The 8008-nt window shown below is 37.7% G+C and overlaps 1 protein-coding gene across 2 annotated transcripts in view; it reads right to left on the bottom strand.

Moving 5' to 3' along the window:
* Positions 1–501: 501 nt before the first annotated feature.
* Kdm5 (Lysine demethylase 5) overlaps positions 502–8008 on the bottom strand; it is a 125849-nt gene continuing 118342 nt past the window's right edge. For both annotated transcript variants that reach the window (XM_089101639.1, XM_089101640.1), the window contains one exon: positions 502–3589. The gene's annotated coding sequence lies outside the window, so the exon portion shown is untranslated. The remainder of the gene's footprint in view (positions 3590–8008) is intronic.

The following is an 8008-nucleotide window of genomic DNA, read 5'->3' as shown; positions in this document are numbered from 1 at the left end:
AAACAAAAACACGAAGAGAAGCCCTCACTTCGTCTTGCCAATTCCTTTGTACTCCACTTCTAACGGCACCCAAACAGTATCTATCGCCCCTTGAAATTTCTTGAAAATGCTCTCGCAAGTTTTGATAATCCATTTATCCATCTTATCCTGTGCTATATTTTCTTGCCGTTTGCTAATACGACAATAAAAGTATTTTATTATTATTATTTCTCGCGTTTATTTTTGGAGCGTTAAATGCATAATTTTTTGCCAAACGATTACTATCATATCTATCTATCATACATAGTTGATACTGTGGTAGCACAGTGGATTCATCTCTGTCTGGCATACGAGGTTCTGGCACATGAGGGTTGATCCCATCTGTAACATGGTTGGGTGACCGGCGATTCTACCAGTCCCCGTAAAAAAAAAACATCCGGCAACTGACACGTCAACAATTTAGTCACGCCCGATGTGCCATCTAAGGTTTTTATCCTAAATAGTGAATTTAACATCACTGGGTCTAAGAATTTTTTTGGAAAAAATTAATTTTATTCAAGAAAGCACGCACCACAAAAAAAGACAAATTTCTACAATCTAATTCTATATTGTCTTACCGTATAACACTTTAGGTGAAAAATACGTAATAAGTATAAAAAGAAGAACTAGATAGATAAGATTTAGGTAAGAATAATGAATTTTCATCTCGCTTTCATATTATCCTGATTAAATACATAAATCGTGATTATATTGATGTTGTATATCAAAACTCAATTACGTATGAAAACTAAACTATGAACGAATCAAAAAGAAAAATTAAGAAAGAAAAGCGGTCAGACTGCAATAGGCTAAATCGTGAATTTGCAGATCCTCATTGACCCTTTTCTCATTATTTCTAAAATATTTTGAGAAAGAACATTTAATTTCTAAACAATTTTTGGAAAAGGACATTTCCAAACCAATCAAAGTTTCTTTCTAGAGGATGCTTGAATTTATAATGCTAAAGAATTCCAATGTTAAAAAGCAAAGAAAGTGGAAAAACTAAAAAGTTAGAAATATTAACAAATGAAAAAGTAAACAATTTCTGGAAAGGATTTGTATATACCATTGAAAATTTTTTTCTAGAAAGTAGAAAGAAAAAGTGAAAACGTTGAAGTAGAAATGTTAAAGGAAGTAATTACAACAAATTTTTACCAAATTTAAAAATAGAACAAATGTTTAAAAAATGAAGAACTCGAAGCTGATGCAAATTGATTGCTTTTTTCAGGCTAATTGAAAAAAAAAAAACGAAAAAACTACAGGCATTTCCACTAGTGTACTTTGAGGAAAGGTTTTCTATTATTTCTATTGTGCAAGCGGAACTGCGACCAAGATTGGATAGCCGATTCCAATAGAAAAATACTTCTAATAAACAAAACCTTTATGCCCGTATCGAAGAAAAAGAAGGAAATAGAGAACCAAACAGAAGCAAATTATTGGTCCTTTAACTTGGGAAAGTTAAAAGATAAGTTTTCCAAAGGTAAGTAAAGAGAAACATTAAAACTCAAAGCGAACAGAAAATGTCCTGGATGTGAGAAGGGCTTCCACCCGCTCCCCTCTTTCAGCTAAAGTTAAATTTTTTCAATAAATACTTAAAGAATGAATGTTTTAATAGAAGAGCTATGTGTAAGCGTTCTTTTTATCACACAAAAAGAAAACTTTTCTTTATTTTTTGTACTAGTGCCACCAACATTACAAGGCTGCCACTTTAAAGCGGGCATAACTAAAATTACAAATAGTACTAGTGCCACCGACACTACTTTACCACCTTTAAAATAGGCATAATCGAAATTACAAATTGTCCTAGGGCCACCAACACTGCAAGGTTATCACTATAACGCGGGCGTAGTCAGGATTATACTGGTGCCAAAAATGTTACCCAGCAGAACTGCATAGTTCAAAACGAGCTTTACAAAGGTCGCTTACAATTATTTATTTTGTGAAATAATCTGCTAATTTTATAAAGAAAAATATTTTTATTTAGTTTTGTTATAATTAGCTTTGATTTCCCAGGGTGGCCGACGGTGAACCCGTTGGTTAAACAAATCCCCACGAAATATCGTATCAAATGACGCCAGCCGAACTATTTTCCCCCCTATAGTTCCCTCGGGACGAAGTAGTTTCTTCCCTTATCAGTTCTCTGAACTTTCCGAACGAATTAAAATTATGTCTCAAAAGCAGTATTTTGCATATTTTATACAAAGACAAGTAACACTAATGCACATTTTTTAGCCCGCATACAGCAGTGTTAGCCCACATACCAGCAGTGTTAGCCCACATACCAGCATACAGCAGTGCTCTTAGAATGTAAAATTTGTCCGGATGTTGCAAAGCTAAAGCCCAATCTCAATTCTTCAGGACACACCTTTCTTCTTCTTTTCATATTTACCTTCGGTTTATTGAATATGAAATCACCATAAATTTAATTATCATTTTAAAAACATTAAATTCTTAAGAAAGGTTTATTTTTACAGTTGTTCTTATTCTGTTTGGCCCAGTTATCTGTTGGCGAATTCACAATTACCAAATTCTTCAAATTCCCCAAAAATTAAAAAACCTAAGTTGAACTTTTGACAATTTGACAATTCCAATTTCCATTTTCTGACGTTTTTCGGGAGGAAGAGGAGTCATCCCTCCTCATTGGGAGGTAATGACCCTCCCAAAGATCTGCCAATTTTTCCAAGAAATTTCGCATCATTCCTTCTTATTCGAAGTTGCCCCCCCCCCCCCCCGCCATCCAAACTAAACCCTAAGTATGTTTATGATTACCATTCAAAATCAAACATTTACCATTTAATCATGACACTCAAAACTGTAATTACCCATAAATTGTTTACTTTAGAGAACCTGTTTTAATTATAGGCCTTTTTCACTGACAAAACGGATTGTAAATGCAAATTTGGATTGTGATTTTAACGTTCCACTGGTGATCAAAATCGTGAAAATGTTATTATAAAGGATTTGAAAAAGGATTGTGGATTGGGTTAAGGGCTGGTTTTGTAAATTTTGCTGTTCCATAGTTTTCCATTCAACAACTATATTGATTAACGCTAAGGACGTTTATAACATTATAAGTTTAAAAATATATAAAAACGTTCCAAGTTTTTATCCTGATCTTAAATCTATTTCTCTTTTGTCAAATTTATATTTTGCGACCCAAAAATTTTTGATTACTGCAACTGAATGTCCCTTAAGATATAATCTCGGGCTTAGGACGGCAGTATGGCAATAGTATTGGAAACTAAATTAATTTATCCAACACCTGGATAGAAAACTTATTAAAAAAAGAAACAAAAGGACAAAAAAACATAACAAAACACTTTAAACGAACTAACTAATTTAACATCCTCTACAGATCGAGAAAAACAAAACAAATAATAGTCCGACACTAATCTGCGACAGAAACTTGGAACGAAAAAGTTGAAGAGCTTCTGTTCAGAAGGGAACAGTCTGAACCTGAAATTTCCTAATCAAAGATAAAAAGAAAAGTCTCAGAAATCAGTTGAAGAATTGTACATCATCAGAGTAAACAGTATTTTCGCAATGTGAAGGATCAGGAGAAAACGTGTCACTGAAAAGAAAAGAGAACGTTTAAATAAGAGAACAGGATAAAAGAAATAATAAAAAACAGAATACCATAGAGCCTAACATAATAATAAAATAATATATATTTAATAGTAATAATAATAAATATTATCAATAATGAGAATGATAAAAACAGAATAGAAGTAAGTTGAAGATTTATATTCATCCGGCGCAAGATAAGATCCATATATTTATTATTTTATATTTCTTTCAATAAGAAAACAGAATAAAAATATTAATTAAAGGCAGAAAACCATATAACCTAAAAGAATAATAACAAAAATATACACTAAAAAATATAAAAAAAAAATAGAAATAACAAGAATAATAAAAACAGAATACAGGTAATTGCCTAAACTAAGACACACTCATGATAAGGCTCAAATCCTAAGTTTGCGGTTTTATCCTCGCGGAAATATATTTTATTTTGGTGACAAAATTTGTGAAATTGGATCGTATAGCTTGATATACGACGAACGTATTTGTTCAATTCAGTTCGAGAGTTTGATTCAATAGAACTGAATATTTTTTTAAACTGAATCTTTAGAAATACTTAGATATTGGTTTGCACTTAAGCCTGAACTTTAAGGTTTAAACTTTTGGGGTCTTGCTTAACATCCTGCTTGATGGCGGTGACCAAACGGATTTTTTGAGCGTCCATGAATCGTAAATTTGAAATACTTGCCGAAAAACCGAAGTGTATTCTGTGAAAAAGGTAAGCTATTATTTGCAAGAATACACTCTCAAAACACTACTAGTAAAAGAAACAAACAACCATTGAATGAACCTTTTGAATGAACCATTAAGCATTTCTTTACGACCTCGTGGTAGCCAGGTAGCGTGGTAGTCTTAGCAAAAAAAAAGAAAGAAAAAAGGTAGACACATCACAGCTATCTATTTTTTTTTTCGAGCTTACAAAATTTCCTTGTTTTGAAGATGAGAGGCTCAAAACCCCCAAACTGACGATGTTTGACCACAGTAATTTCAACGAAAAATTTCATTTGAATTTTCTACCTCACCATCTTCGAGAGCTTTAAGCGCCTTTTCGAAATTCCGTAAACTTACTTTCGTCATTGCTTTAAAGTTTAATGTGGATAATAGTTACAATTTTTTACTTGTACTTGTGGCAGGAATCAGGCGTTTCCACCTTGCCAGGTATCAATGATCTTCGAGACCTATTTGAACAATGTAGTGCGGTCTTCTGCCAGCTGCTTTGAAAATGGGAGCCATTGAGTTGTCCATCTGTGACCAAACTTTAGAACCCTCCAAATGGGTTCAAGGTCTGATTTAACCAAGTTCCACTAGCTTTTCTGCTGTCCTCCTTGAAGTCTCTTCCATGAGCTAAGTGGCTCAGCTAGAAGGATTCAGTGAGGGAAGTACTCTATTGGCCTCTATAAGACATGGCCCAACCATTTCAGTCGGCGCTGTACTTTATCCCCAACCTCCCCTAATGTGCGACTATATAGCCCAAATTATATATTTCCAATGCATACCGTCATCTTGTTTCATCACAGTTTGAACGAAATAGCTATCTCAAGATAATGATCAGATGTATTTTGGGTTTAAGGGGGGATGATAAGCTAAAAAAAAGGCACGAGAGGGATGGTCGTTGTCTGCATTCACTTTTGACAATTAAATCGGGCACCAGTAGGCTACTTCTAATTCCCGATTGACTGTGCCCCCCCAAAGTCTTTACTACTACTCTTTCCATACGAAGTGACCTTAGGAAGAAAGTAATACATTGAAGAAATATCACTATTTATCACAATGTCACATGGATCACTATATGTATCACTAATATCACAATGAAGAAATATCAAGTGACCTTGGGAAAAAAGTAATACACTGAAGAAATATCACTATGTATCACAATGTCACATGTATCACTATATGTATCACTAATATCACAATGAAGAAAAACGAAGTGACCTTGGAAAAAAAGTAATACATTAAAGAAATACCACTCTTTACTTAGGCAATGCTATTACACTGCCTGTGATTTAAAAGAGCGTTTGAAGTAATACACTTCTTTTTTATGTTTCTGTAACATGTATTTATATTACATATATATATTACTTAAGCCGTAATTTGTACAATTGAATTGGGACAATCAATGACATATTGACCTTTTGCTATCAATATAAATTTTAAACTTAATTTTAATGCTATTTGGAATCTGTTCTATTTATTGTAAATGACGAACATTCCGGAGTTCGTCCGGAATGAGGCAGACTATGTCTGCTGACCACGTGCCTCTGGATATGGGGTTTTCCCTAACTAAACGCTCCATGTTAATGGGCAGCCTCAACCTTATGAGGTGGATGGAGCCCACCCCAGGTAATTTCAGTATCTAGGCAAGTCCTAGCTCTAATTAGATCCCAGGCCTAGGGTCGGTTGGGCCTGCAACCCTCCACCCGAAAATTTTACCGCAACGAAAAACGATGATACTGCCTCGGATGACCTACCCCCCCCTTTACCTTCCACGACCCCAGCATGTCCCTGGACCGATTTCAGACCATCGAATGAACCTTATTGACGAGGGTGGAATACGACTCGCCACCTGGAACGTACTCACACTCAACTTTTCTGGAGCTAAATCAATGCTTGCCTATGAGCTAAAACGCTTCAATGTAGCTGTGGCTGGCTTAACGGAAACCCGCCTTGTCGGAAGAGAGTCCGAGGATATTGGTGAAGGATATCACCTGATCTGGTCTGGTGACCCAAAAAGCAAGACAAATGGTGTAGGCCTCGCGCTGAACGCTAGAGCCAAGAGATGCCTTCTCTGCTATAAACAAATTTCAGATAGAATACTGATGGCTCAGCTCCAGCACAAGCATGGGAAGTGGAAAATTATTGTAAGCTATGCTCCCACCAATCCGAGTCCTGCAGAAGTAAAGGATCAGTTCTATGTGGAGCTCTCAGTAACCCTGTCTAGAGTCCCACCCCACGACATCATCACTCTTCTGGGAGACCTCAACGCGACGGTAAATGACAGGGAGGGCGTGTGGAGAAGTGTTCTCGGCCCTGTGACTCCAGATTCACTGAATGACAACGGAAAAAGGCTCATCCAGCTCTGCAATATGCATAATCTGGCTATTTCTAACACGCTTCTTCAGAGACAAGATATACACAAATACACTTGGTATAGTAACGACGGCCAGACAAAGAAGATGATCGATTAGGTTATGACCTCGGGTCACTAGCGCTCGTCGATAAAAAATTGCCGGACTTATAGGTCGGTCGAGCTTGGAAACACAGACCATAGGATGGTAGTTGCCACACTCAGGCTACGCCTGAGAGCACCAGGACAAGAAAGACGGCCTCCCAAGCTCGATCTGAGTAGTCTGGCTACATTCCAGATGCAACAGAAGTATGCTCTCGATATCTCTAACCGGTTGAGCTGCCTCCAAGTTCTGGACGACCCTGAAGTAGCCTGGAAGTCTTTCAAAGATAATATACTCGATTCTGCTGGCAGTACCATTGGCCGCAGCAGACACAAGAATAAACCCTGGATATCCCAGGAGACTCTGTCTGTAATCGAGCTGTGCCGGAAGACCCGTTTAGCAAAGAATATGCCAGAGAATAGAAGACTCAATGGCCTGCGCAATAGCCTACTGCACAGTAATAGGAAGACCTTTGTCGACAAGAAAGCCAGCGATCTTGAACATGCCTCGAGAAAAGGAGACACCTGCTCCCTCTACAAACACCTCCGCGAGCTGACGGAAGGGAAGACTTCCACCGTGAGCCGTGTTTTTTATGCTGACGGAAGCATGCCGGATGACGATGCAGGCCAACTCTCTGCCTGGAGCAGTCACTTATCAACGCTTCTGAATGCCGAGGCAGTTGCTCATCCCGACCCTGATCTGATTGAAGCAGCAATGACCACACCCGAGGCTACTTCCTACCTCATATCGCAACCGTTTACCACCTTTGAGATCCAAAATGCTGTAAAACGGTTAAATAATATTCGAGCCCCCGGCGTCTGTGGTATTTCTGCAGAACTCCTCAAGTACGGGGGTGCAGCGATGATTCTGTGGCTCCAGCAAATCTTCTCAGCTGTATGGACGACGGAAAGCATACCGAATGACTGGAGTGCTGGCATAATATTACCGCTCTGGAAATGTAAGGGAAGCCGTCAAATCTGCTCCAACTATCGTGGGATCACGCTTCTCTCCGTTCCTGGTAAACTCTTCGCCATGTCACTCCTGGACAGGTGTTCCACCTTTTTGCGTAGAAAGAGAAGAGTTCAACAAGGCGGATTCATGCCCGGCAGATCGACGACGGAGCAAATGTTTACTATGCGCCAGTTGATTGAAAAGACGTGAGAGTTCCACCGAAAAGCGTACATCGCATTCGTGGACTTTAAGGCTGCCTTTGATTCTGTTGATCGCCGTTCACTTTGTCT

The sequence above is a fragment of the Artemia sp. Qi Xiang Cuo genome, chromosome 15 (genome assembly GCF_049724085.1).
Source record: "Artemia sp. Qi Xiang Cuo chromosome 15, ASM4972408v1, whole genome shotgun sequence".
Classification (NCBI taxonomy): domain Eukaryota; kingdom Metazoa; phylum Arthropoda; class Branchiopoda; order Anostraca; family Artemiidae; genus Artemia; species Artemia sp. Qi Xiang Cuo.
This window is presented reverse-complemented; position numbering and strand designations above follow the sequence as displayed.